This window comes from Tasmannia lanceolata, unplaced genomic scaffold (assembly GCF_043159265.1).
Source record: "Tasmannia lanceolata isolate RefF3 unplaced genomic scaffold, GAP_Taslan_0.1 ptg000006l, whole genome shotgun sequence".
Classification (NCBI taxonomy): Eukaryota; Viridiplantae; Streptophyta; class Magnoliopsida; order Canellales; family Winteraceae; genus Tasmannia; species Tasmannia lanceolata.
This window is the reverse complement of record NW_027518683.1, coordinates 40,884,018-40,897,515: the sequence shown is the minus strand read 5'-3', so window position 1 is coordinate 40,897,515 and position 13,498 is coordinate 40,884,018. Positions and strand designations below refer to the sequence as shown.

The following is a 13,498-nucleotide window of genomic DNA, read 5'->3' as shown; positions in this document are numbered from 1 at the left end:
CAATTAAGCTTTGGTTCTTGGCCTGTATCAATTTTTGTAAGTCAGTGTGTCTATGTTCGAAAGGCAAATGCATATCTGCAAGGGACTATGATATTTGATTATCGATTTTGATTTCACCCTTCCTGTTGATCGTTATTCATATTGTGCCTATTTGGAGCCATGGGTGGCATAGGATAAGACTCATAATTTTTGCTACGACTCCATTTCCTCTCTTTCCAAAATGTCCTTTAGTTTAAGTCGAGATTTCTTACAGTTTCGGGATTCCTATCACTTTTAGGGGCTTATTCATTAATCTTAAGGGCTTTCCCTTGGGTCAGGCTATGACGGAATGTATCTTGAGGCGACTCCTTTCCTTCCTGCCTTAGAGTTTTCGCAGGTTAAGGGATTTCTTCCTCTTTAGAGTCTGTCATAGAGAGTTTAGGAGTCTGTCCTACCACCCTAGAGTTTAGGAGTCCGGCCTAGCCTTGTAGAGTTTAGAATTTCGTCATAGCCTTATAGAGTTTAGGAGTCTGTCCTACCCTTAAAAAGTCCAAACGTATGTCCTACCCTCTATAGAGTATAGGAGTCTGTCCTACCCTGCTAGAGTTTACGAGTCTGTCCTACTCTTTATAGAGTTAGGGGTCCGTCTATCCTCTATAGGGTTAGGAGTCTGTCCAACCTTTACAGAGTTTAGGAGTCTGTCCGACCTTCATAGAGTTTAGGATTCCGTCATTCTATCTTTCATAGTCGGACTTTGCATGTTCCTAGGCTTCGTAGTTTAGAAAATTTATGAACTACGGATGGCTTGATCCCTAGCTGAGGGGTACGTAGGCAGCTCAGGCTTGCAGCTGACATCCTGAGTTCAGTCATAACTTCAAAAACTTCCATAAGCTTCAAAACATTTCAAACCTTCCCAAAATACAAAATTCTTCAAAATAAGCTTACAAACATTTCCAAAAAGATCTTCCCCTGGAGTTAGGAGTCTGTCCTAGATGTTTAAGGTGTCTTAAGAGTGAGGAGTCTGTCCTATTTGTGTTGATATGCTGTGTCTTGTCGTGTGAGTGTCCCTTGAGTTAGGAGGCCTCAGGTCGTGATCGGTTAGACACTTAGTCGAGCCGATGGCTAGACTAAAATGCGCTTAGATAGCCCATGATTTTTCTTAGGACGCACAGCCTAGTCACACATAGGGTGTAGGCCCACCTGCATTAGTTAGGGCATTGTAGTAGCGCAAGAAGCTTTAAAAACTAGTCGAGTATAGTTGATCGAGTCTAGGATAGCGGTCCTAGATGGTTAGGTATCGTAGTTTAGCATAGGTCGCTGAACTACGTTGACTCTGATTCTTCCCGAGGCCGGGATACGTAGAGCAGCCAGGATGGATGGCCATCTTGGTCCGAGTCAAGTATCACATTAGAGTCTAAGGTTTGTCGTGTCGAGTCGTGTGTGGAGTCATGTTGTGTTGTGTGTTTTGCTGTTGTTTTCTTACTTTCATGTACAGACTTTATACCTTTAGCTGTAACATGCATGTGTTTGCCCATCAGAACTTAGACATCAATTAGGCATGACATTCATAACCTAGCTATTCTTAGGTGACATTTTATGTGCTTATTATTCATCTCCGAGACATGCATGATTAGATAGACGTTATCTCGGGGATATTCGTTCCCATTCCACATGATTTTCGCCCAAAACTCTTCAAGGTTTATAATAAATGGCATAAGAGACCAGGTGCGTGCACTTGGGTGAATTGGGGGCGCCTAACCCCTTCCCCATTCGTCATCAGGCACGGACCTTTTGTATCTCTGGTTATCCGTTGCGACAGAGCATAGCATGGGATCCAGGGCCCACTTCTTTGGATGACGACTCTTCTTTGTTATAGGTACGCCTCGAATCCGGGCTAGTCCCCGAATCAAGAGGTATCTCACTTTACATTGTCACTCATGCTGTGAGGGGCACTCTTTTGAGAGTTCCTTGGTGGAGCTCTCCTTCACGTGGATGATCTAGAGACTTTTTGGGGGCTCGTCCCCCCGCCTCTCTCAGATCGGGGTACACAAAGAGAAGTGACATTTACGCCCTTTTTTGTCACCAGGACACCCAGTGCCAGTGTACGTGGCAATCAAACCCACTGGATTCTTCTGATGTAAAATACATTAGCCCCTTTAGTCATTGATACACTGATATTGGGGGTCCCTAGTAATAAAAAGAACGTAGTTCGAATATCTGTAACCTGAAGTGAAATTTACGCCTCTTTTTATTTCTAGGTACCCCCAATATCAGTGTATCAATGACTAAAGGGGCTAATGTAGTTTACATCTAAAGAATCCAGTGAGTTTGATTGCCACGTACACTGGCACTGGGTGTCCCTGGTGATCAAAAGGGGCGTAAATGTCACTTCTCTTTTCTTGCCTAATTTTGTGGGAGATGATTTTTTGCCTCGATGTATGATAATGCGGCCCCCTTTTAACGTGAATCATAGCAGACTTAACGCTTTTTGACGTCAAATAATGTTAACAGTGGGGCGTATTATCCTACAACGGGGTGAAAAAATCCCATTTTTAAAGTGGAAACGTAATTCAAGGTGACAACTGGGCCGTGACGGCCCGCGGCATGCCCGGCATAGAACGACACAGCACGAGAAGCGGCACGGCAAGGCATGACACGGGCCGTAGGTCGTGCCGTTCCTAACCTTATGCTTATTCGTGCCGGCACGGCACGACCCATGGCCAAATCGTGACGTGTCGTGCCTGGCCCGTGGGCCATCAATTTTCGTGTCGTGCCGTGCATCGCACGGCACGGCCCGTTTCCACCATGCGCCAGCATGCCTCTAAAATGCACTTTGACTTGAAGAACAAGTAGAGAGAGTATTAAAGGAGGCTTCTTTCATCCATCCTCTCTCTAATTCTCTTTCCCTCACTGCGAAAAGAAGGAAGATCGTCATTTTTCCAAGTAATATTTCTTCTCAACACACCTTCTCTTCTTTGTTTTTTCATTCTCCTCACTTCCTTTTTATGCATCGAAACCCTAAGAGGAAACAAAACCTTAAAAATCTATCATCTTAGAGATCCTTGAATTCAGATTCTTTACAAAATTTAACCTAAATGAAGGGAAAAAAACCTTAAATTTCTCAATCTTAGAGATTTTTGAGATCTGATTCTTTGCAAAATTTAACCTAGTAGCCCGCGAGTTCTTGTTTCAGAAATTTTAATTTTTTTTTCAGTGATTTGCTTCGAAACCCTAAATGAAGGAAACAAAATCCTAAATCTCTAATCTTAGAGATTCTTAAGATCTGATTCTATGCGAAATTTAACCTAATAGTCTTAAGTTCTTCCTTCAAAAATTTTTGTTTCTTTTTTCAGTGAGTCGAAACTATAAATCTCTCAATCTTAGAGATTCTAGAGATGATTCTTTGCAAAATTTAACCTAATAGCCCTTGAGTTCTTGTTTCAAAGATTGTTTTCAGTGATTTGCATTGAAACAAAAATTTTAGTTTGAATATGCAGATTTTTGAATCAAGGTTCTTAGTTTGAAAACAGTGTGAAAGAGGGTTTATGATCAAGCTGTTGTATGCTGTCCTGACAGCATTTCTTGGTTTTTTAGTGAGAAATCCAGGTGTTATCAGCCACATCTGTGGCTGCATTTTCTCCTCCTAGTGTTATTGCTCCCTTGGTATTTGTTGTTGGGATTAGCATCGCTAAAGAGGCACTGAAGGACTGGCACAGATTTCTTCAGGTAATTTCTGAGAAACACACCAAGGTATTTATTTGTCTATTTGTTGTGAAACAACCAGTTACTCCAAAAGCTTATGCCTTTGGAGTAATTGGTTGTTTTCACATGGTATCACATCAAATGTCCTGGCTTCAAAACTCCTCGATGTTAAAAATCCACATGTAATGGCCAACCCAAAAGGGGATCCACATATGCCAAGTGTGGGCCAACCCTAAAAAAGAGGGGCCACACACGAGGGGGAGTGTTAAAGTATAAAAGATTAAATAATGCCATCTATAACAGCTTAAGCTTTTGGAGTAATTGATTGTTTTCACATTTCTATTGACAGCAATGCTGAAATGTTGAAGGGTGCCTTCTAGTTACCTTGATTGTTTTGTATTTGCATATTTAAATTTCTATCCATGTTTCTGTGGTTGCCTTTTTAAATTGTTATGTCACTGATAGGGCTGCAACTCGAGCTGGGTTTTACCCGACCCGCATCGACCCGACCCGAAAATAGCCTGGGTTGGGTTCAGGTTTCATGGGTTTCGGGTCGAGCATTCAAAAGCCCGCATGAATCTCGGGTCGAGCCGGGTTTGAAGAGGCCCGACCCGACCCGACCCGACCCGAGTTACATAAGTTATATAGTATGTACATTTTTTTTCTATTGTTAGTTAAAAGTTAAAAGTGAAAACCCACGCACCCACTGTTATTGCGTGTGAGTGTAATTTCTGCTTCTATGAGTTGAGTTGATTCAAGTGTTCGATTCAGCATTGTTTGATTGTAATTACAACATTGTTTGATTACAGCATTGTTTGATTCAAGTGTAATGTGAGTGTAATTACATCATTGTTTGATTCAAGTGTAATGTGAGTGTAATTTCTGCTTCTATGAGTTGAGTTGCTTTGCCAAACAAGAATTTTCCTTAAAAAATTGCGTCAACGTGAAAAAACCCGACCCGACCCGAGCTTTATCATGGGTAGGGCCGGGTTTGGGAATCGTGGGTTTTCCGAAAAAAAACCCGACCCGACCCGACCCGAGATATTTCTCGCGTAGGGTTGGGTTCTCCAAAACCCGACCCGCCCGACCCGAGTTGCAGCCCTAGTCACTGATTATTCAGTTACCGGACACCTAATTTTTAGTTGACAATATGGTTTTCAGACTCTACTTGAATCCTTTGTGGGTTGATTTTGTTCACAGATAATTTGATCCTCTATGTAGTCTTTGAATTTTTAGTAAGCACAGCTTCTTTATCTCATCAGAAAATTGTATCCATTGTTATCCTATGATATTTCTTGTACCCAACTAAAAAAAATCATATTTGAATAATTGGGTGTTTATAAGGCTATCGAGTCTAATTTCTACATTGAAAAATGCATTTAGAAATCTTAATAGCGTCAATGATAAATATTCATCTCTCTAGTTAGATTCACATTGCTCATCTTAAGTATCACTCTAATGATCATTAACTATTTAGAGTTTTCTGTCTACCCTACCTCATGTTTAAGGGTTTTCATTTCACAAGTTGTAACTTTGCTGTCTAGATGATTTGTGCCTTCAATGGCAAAGATTCACACTACGAACCACGCCTTTTGAAGTCTACCTGCAAATGTTATGAAATATTAGCAATTATGTTGCTAATTTGATATTTTAGAGGGAATCTGATATTTACCATAAATATCCTATCATATATGTCTAAGACTCACAAGCCTTAAATAATCATCTGCTCACATTCTATTATCAAATGTTTCTCTATTGTCTGATTTCACATCTACTCCTTTTTTTCTTCTTTTTTTGCAATTAACCAGAATTGAAGGTATATTTAAGCTGATTTCGAGCAACTATAATATTTAAAAATCAACTCAAAAATCTTCACACAGTTGATACCATACCTTAGATATGCAAATTCATTATTCCATATCTTGTTTGTTGCTTTCATGTCTGTAATTGTCAAGGAAACAGAAAATCAGAAAACACAGTCAAGATTTTCATAATACGGTCCTCGGTAACTGTTTAAGAGAGGAGCTCATTTGACTTATTAACTGTGGGGATTGTAGACTCTTTTATATGGGCACGAATTTGTATCTACAGAATTTCACTAATTAGTGCGAGGGATGATGGTTACAGTTGTTGTATGTCATTCCACATTTGATGACATGTCCTTTTTGGGAAAGGTTGTACATTCCAAACTTGATGATACATTTTAACCCAAATATGGATAAGATGACTGTAACATTCCAAAAAGAAACATGAAATGGTTCTTTACAAAAGACACTATTTGGTCTTGTTCTTTATTGAAACTTGACAATTAGTAATGGTTCTTTGCAAAAGAAGTTATTTAGGTCTTGATCTTTATTGAAACTTGACAATGATGCTTATGGTGAGAGTGATACTGATACTTTTTCAGCCATTTTAGAATTGTACTAAGTTCTTTTTCAGGTAGAACTAGATACTTTCATGGATTATGTAATTGTACTAAGTTCTTCTTTAGGTAGAACTAGATACTTTCATGTTTATAATATTAGTTGGATTCATTTTTATGAAATCCATATTTTATAATTCACAGGGATTTGCGAAAAGGAGGAGCTTGTCTTGATTTGAACTTTGATGAGGATGACTTACTTGATGAGTAAATCTTCTAAAGTCATAAAGACTATGCTTTCATTTCAGTATGTATCGAGTTCACTTTTTTGTGGAACTTTATTTTGGATCTCGATGAGAATCATACCTCATGAATGAATTTCTCTAAGATCAGTGGGGTTCACTTATATGTGAAACTACCTTTTAGTTGAGTTTAGCTTGTTGTATATCTAAAGCTCTTGGTTTGTCATAAAAGGATTCGTGTTTTCAGTTGGATTATAGATCGTTTATGATATAGACCATATGGTGATGTGGATGATTCAATATTTTGTTTTGAACATTACACTATCTATCTATTGGCTTGTGCTATATGTAGAAGATAGGAGGAGATTGTTGGGTATATAGTATAACCCATGTATGTTCTAATATAAGCCCAATAAGATAATGGACCGGTGTAGTGGGCCTATTTGGGCTAGTGCCCACTAACCTATCAAAACCCTGGTGTATCTAATATATATAGGGGCTGAAGGCAACAAACTTGGTATTCCAAATTAGATACCTTGGGTGTAATGCTTCAAGCACACTCTTGCTTGACCTATTTAATCTAACAAAAAATTCATTTAATATAGTCATAAGATCAAACAAAATGTAAAAAAATCACTAATCAATGCACCAGAATCTTCTTACTAGATTTAGTTTAGCCTGAAATTACGAATTTTTTTTTGCATTGAAGATGTCGCCTGGTATTCAAGAATTCAATGGCCTGAGAATACTTTGTCATTTTGTTATTTCTTGCATATCCAATAAATAAGAAGTGCTCAGTGCTAAATGATTCTTTCTTTCAATGCTTTGATAAACATTCACATATCCAGAGCCAAAATTATCTTTCAGGATTTTCAAAATTTAAACTTGATGTTACTTTTTTTTACATATTTTTGTATCAAATGGAAGTTTTCAAATTGCCTTACATCAAAGCTGCATTTCCTTTTTCTGACTCGGGTTATTAAAGCATTGTAATTGCAGGATTTGAAGGTCAATCTCGAACTGTCAAGGCTCATGTAGGAAACGGAGATTTCGTAGATAAACCATGGAAGGCACTCCATGTTGGAGATGTTGTCAAAGTTGTGAAGAATGATTACTTTCCATGTGATCTCCTTTTTCTTTCTTCCAGTTATGACGACGGCCTCTGTTATGTTGAGACTATGAACCTCGATGGAGAAACTAATTTGAAAATTAAAAGATGGTTGGAAGCAACACTTGCTCTATATCATGATATAGAAATAAAAAAGTTCATAGCTACGATCCGTTGCGAGGATCCCAACCCAAACCTTTACTCTTTTGTGGGGAACCTAGAATTTGGAAATCAGTTGCACACTTTGAGCCCTTCACAAGTGCTCCTCCGAGATTCGAAGCTTCGGAGTACTGACTATGTTTATGGGGTGGTCATTTTTAGTGGTATGGATACAAAAGTAGTCCAAAATTCTTTTTACCATTCTTGTTTTGATTACATCATTTATCTTCTTTTTATCATTCTTGTTTTGATTTCACTCATAAGCTCCAATGGGTCTTCTTTGTTTACACAATATGATATGAAAGATTGGTGGTATCTTGATCCAAGTGGACATGACCCATTGTTTAATCCGAATAAACCTGCATTGTCTGGTGCCTTACAATTTGTAAAGGCACTTATACTTTATGGTTATTTGATCCCGATATCTCTCATTTGTTTCTATTGAAGTTGTCAAAGTAATACAAGCGATGCTCATTGACAGGGACAAACAAATGTATGATGAAGAAACCTGCAGAGTATGTTTCTATTGAAGTTGTCAAAGTATTACAAGCGATGCGCATTAACAGGGAGATACAAATGTATGATGAAGAAACCTGACACTCTGCATAGACCAGAACATCGAATTTAAATGAAGAGCTTGGTCAAGTTGAAATGATTTTGTCTGATAAAACTGGCACACTTACATGTAATCAGATGGAGTTCATTAAGTGCTCGGTTGCTGGAGTTTCATATGGTGGAGCATTAAATGAGGTCGATCTTGCTGTATCTAAAATGATGACTGTGGACTTGGAAAAATACCTTTCTACTATTAAGGGGTCTGGTTCTATAAGTCAAAGCTTTGATATGTTTCAATTCTCAATCTCTGATAATAGCAGCCAAAAAGCAGTAAAAGGTGAAGAGAATATTAAGAATTCAAACATCGGTAATGCAATATATGCTCATGTAAGGAAAGAATCTACAATCAAAGGTTTCAACTTCAAGGATGAGCAGCTCTTGGACAAAAAATGGATAGATAAACCCCAGGTTTCCGATATAGCTATGTTCTTTAGGGTCTTGGCCTTATGTCACACTGGCATACCTGTTGAAGATGATGAAACACGCAAATTAAAATATGAAGCAGAATCTCCCGAAGAGGCATCTTTTCTAATTGCTTCACAAGAGTTTGGTTTCAAATTTTGCAAAAGAACACAGTCTGCCATGGTGCTTATGGAACTCGATCTTTCTTCTAGAGTGGAGATTGAGAGGTAAAATTTCAAAACTTGCATCTTTAGATCATTTCACTTTAACATTATGGGATCCAAATTTAATGTCGAGCCCCACTTTCAGGGAATACAAGCTTCTAAATCTACTAGAATTTAGCAGTTCTCGCAAGCGGATGTCAGTCATAGTAAGCGATGAAGATGTGCAGATCTTTCTTCTATGCAAAGGAGCCGACAGGTTTGTAATCGTATAATTTCTTGAGTTCTCATTGTCTATACCAATCTTGAACCCTACACCTCTTGGCAGAGGGAACTTATTCCCTCTAAAAACCCTACACCTCATGGCACAGGGAACTTATTCCCTCTAACCACCGGACTATGTGGGAGATTGGTGTAATTGTATAATTTCACTCATTCTTCTGTTGAAACAGTAGACACAGGCCTGACTAGGGTGATATTACCTTAATAGAATAACTGTTATTATCTGTAAATATTGTGACAAACACACCCCCCCCCCCCCTTCCTCTTCCCACGCGCACACACACAACACGCACGCACCCACACTAGCGATCTGCAGTTTCAATGACAAAGCAAAACAAAAACAAGGAAACACAAGCAAACACACAAAGATTTACGTGGTTCGGCGTCAAGCCTACATCCACGGCAGAGGCAATGAGAAAATCCACTATAGAAACAAGAGATTACAAGAGAAGATCAATAACTCTCACCAAACCCACCAAGAAACCCTAGTACACCCTTTTCCCCCCTTTTGCTCTCAACCTTCTTCTCAAAGAACAAGCTCACGGAAATAAGCCCTAAAACCCCTTTATATAAGGTGGGCCAAAACTTACTTGATTCGGGCCGAAATCACTTAAACGGGCCGGGCCGATCCGCTTCCGGGTCACACACAATATTTCAGACCCAAACTGGGTTGAATACAAGACACCCAACTCAACAGTGAATGTCCCAGGTAGGTCAACCTTGATAAGTCCTATTACAAGAATGCTTTCCTTTCTGTGTTCTTGTAGAGCTGTGGTCTTGAGGGATCATCTAACCATTGTTTCCTCATGTATAATACTTCATCATCTCATCATTTTGTCTTTTACAATTGGCAGCATTATTTTGATAGGCTAGCCAATGATGGAAAGTTGTATCAAGAGGCAACGAGTGCACACCTTTCAGATTATGCAGAAGATGGCTTACTCACAGCATATCGAAGAATAGAACCAGCTGAATACAAAAAATATAATTCAATATTTACACAAGCCAAGACTACAATCGGTCAAGAAAAAGAAATTATTAGAGTCTGCATCTGAAATGATCGAAAGAGATACGTTTCTTTTAGGAACTGTTGCAGTTGAAGACAAACTACAAAAAGGGGTTAGCATATTTCGTTTATTTTTCTGGATAAATTTTGGATTTCCAAACAACAATGCTCTCCTCATTCTTATGACCTGTATAATGAAATCAGGTACCTGAATGCATAGATAAACTTCCCAAGCAGGGTTGAAGATATGGTTAGTTAGTGGTGATAAACAGGAGACTGCCATTAATATTGAGTGAGAAATATAGTCCTCCAGATTTCTCTTTGGTGGCCATGGGCTATGTCACAAATATCTCCGATATTTTCAAAATGTAGAGTTTTTTTTTTTTTTGAAATGGAAAATGTTGAGATTTCATCACGATACTTGGATAAACAACAAAATTCCAGAATAATCCCGAGAATTTAAAAAATATAGCAATAGTTTCATTTACCGTGATAATATCACTATATTTTTAATATATTTTTATTTTATATTATTTTCAATATGTACATATCTTTAAATAATTTTATTTTATAGTTTTTTTCCGATATAAACCCATATAAATAAATAAAATTCCATCCCGAAATTTTTCCTTGCCGAGAAATTCCCAAGGACGATATTTGTGACATGGGGGTCATGACTGTAGGTTTATGGATCTTTGTTTAATCGCTATTGTTGCTGAAACCTGCTAATTTCTGCTTGAGTTGCAGATTTGGTTGCAGTTTACTTCGGCATGATATGTAACAGATCCATCTGAATTTTAAGAAAGAAGAAGTAAACAAGCACGAGAAGGTGCATACTTTGCATTTGAAAGCATTAATTTTCAAGCAAAATAATAACTCTTGTGTTGGTTAAAATGATGATTATATTTTTACAGGTTTTGAAGGAAGATATATTGGTTCAAATTGAAAGTACTGCTTATCAAGCAACTTGCCAAGAAGTCAACAAAGAAACACCTTTTGCTTTGGTAGTTGATGGGAAAGTTCTGGAACTTGCTTTGCAAAGTGATGTGAGATTTCAGTTTTTACAATAGGCAGTAAATTGTGCTTCTGTTATATGCTGTCTTGTGTCTCCTAAGCAGAAGGCTGTCGTAAGATTCCATCCATTAACTAATTTTTAGGAAGGTTTAGATCCCATCATGTGCTAAAACCATATAGAATCACATCCCATCATGTGTTAAAACCATATTGAATCACACAATACTCAGTCACATAGTACCCTTGAAGGCTGGGTCACAAATATCATTCTCGGGATTCCTTGGCAAGGAAAATCTCGGGATATATTAATTTTTTTGTATTTTTCAGGTTTATATCAGGAAATTGATAAAATAAAATAATTTTAAAATATATAAACATGTATAAATTAAGGAAAATAAATATAAAATAAAACTATAGTGATATTATCGCGATATTATTGTGGTAACAGAAAATATCGACATATTTTTAAAATTCTCAGGATTTTGACGTTTATCAAAATGTCACGATAAAATCACTATATTTTGAAAATATCGGAGATAATTGTGACATAGCCTATACGCCATGCTTCTTTGCTGTCAGAACATCTTTTCATGTTTCTTTTCATATTTTAATCATGGCTCATCTCAAGCATATGTCACTTTTAGATTACAAGATTGGTAAAAGACTACACTGGAAAGACTACCTTAGAGAGTGGGGATGGTGCCAATGACGTTGGCATGATTCAAGGTGCAGATATTGGAGTTGGAATCAGTGGTATGGAAGGAATGCAGGTAAGACAAAATTGTTTATCTGAATTATGGTTCTGTACAAACTTCCTCATGAATGGATTCATATTTGTATTAGGAAGCAATCACTAAGTGAAAGATTGAGTGTGCATTTTCACTCTTATTTAAGACCGATGTATTTAATTAGTTTAAAACTATGTGCCGTACCAATAATAGATTTTGTCAAAACATGATTCATGATCTCGCTCTATCTGCATTACCAACTTAAGAATATGGTGTAGGGTTTTCAAATAGAACTGGTTATGGGATTGCTTACAATATGGGCGGGTTTTAAAGTAGGATCAGAGAACACAAAAATGAAGGAATAAATTCCAAATACCCATTTACGCTGACAAGGAATACAATGCTCCCAATTAAACTGTAGAAGGTTTATATATTTAGGTGAACAAGAACAACATAAGTGTGACAAATATTCTCCTCACAAACAGAAAATGGAGATTTAGGCATGATACCATGTGAAACTACTTCCAAAGGATAAAATGAGAAATACATAAATTTCATAAATGTCTAACTAATCTGACACGAGGAGGAAAGTAAGAGTACGTTCTCAGAAAGTATAGGCACAAGCAAATGAAACAAAAATGCAATTTTTTTTAATGGCCAAAAATTTCATTAGAAAAAAGGACAGAAATGGTCAAATACAAGCAAGAAAAGAGAGCAGAGAATATACACGAGAGAAACAGAGAAAAAGAAAAAGAAAAAGAACAACAAAGGGAAGGGGAAACGTAGGAAGGAGAAAGTCAAACAGCTCAAGAGTTTCTTCCGTAGCAAGCTTGTCTGCCACCCCATTGGCGGATCTCTGGATGTGACGAAAAAGATATACTCGAATTGCCCACGATATTTGGTCTTTTCAAATACTAGACAAATCGCCAAGGGAAAATATGAGAGCAAACCAACCATCGAATCACATTGAAGGAGTCCCCTTCAACCACTACTTTATTCAAGTCTTCACCCACTAGAAGTTTGAGGCTTTCCAATACTTTTGAAGTACTTCTGAATTATAGTTCAAACTTAATATGCAAGAAAGATCAATCTTGAGAAGGGAAGAAGGTTACACTCCCTCTCAATTCTGATTCCAAATTTCTAATAATAAGTTGTCGATAATACATATAAATTCTGAGGTCAATTCTTCTAGAACTTTATGGGGCCGTTTCTTGCATGGGATATGCCTCAGTTACCAAAGAAGGCATGAATATATGATAGTTAAGAACATCTCTCGTATTACACGATGACGTATATTCCTACAATCAACTTCAGTATGTAATTGTTCTAACAACAATTTTCTATGAATAAGTTTTCATAAAGAAAAATGATCAAACATAAACAAAAAAAAAATCCTTAATAGAACAAAAGGAAAAAATGTTATTTGTGCGTTAAAACCAGCTAGATTCCAGGAATTGGTAAATGAACTATACAGCACTTCAGCTTTTTTGGGACATGATAGTTTCATTAACTCATTAAATTAAGTTGAAAGTTAAAAATGGAAACCTTGTAACTTGAAGGTTCATTCATATCATTCTTCCATATGACATGTCACTTGACTTGAATATCTATAATGCATACTCTATTTGGAATTCGCTTTCGTCGCTTCTATGACAATCATTACAAGGTTTTATTGTGGCACCACATGCAGGAAGTCATTGCAAGTGACTTCTCGTTGCCACAGTCATGGCAAGTGTAA

The 13,498-nt window shown here is 37.4% G+C and overlaps 1 pseudogene; it reads left to right on the top strand.

Annotated features, from left to right (window-relative positions):
• The first annotated feature begins 2,260 nt into the window (after positions 1-2,260).
• LOC143878995 (phospholipid-transporting ATPase 6-like) lies at positions 2,261-13,498 on the top strand (annotated as a pseudogene).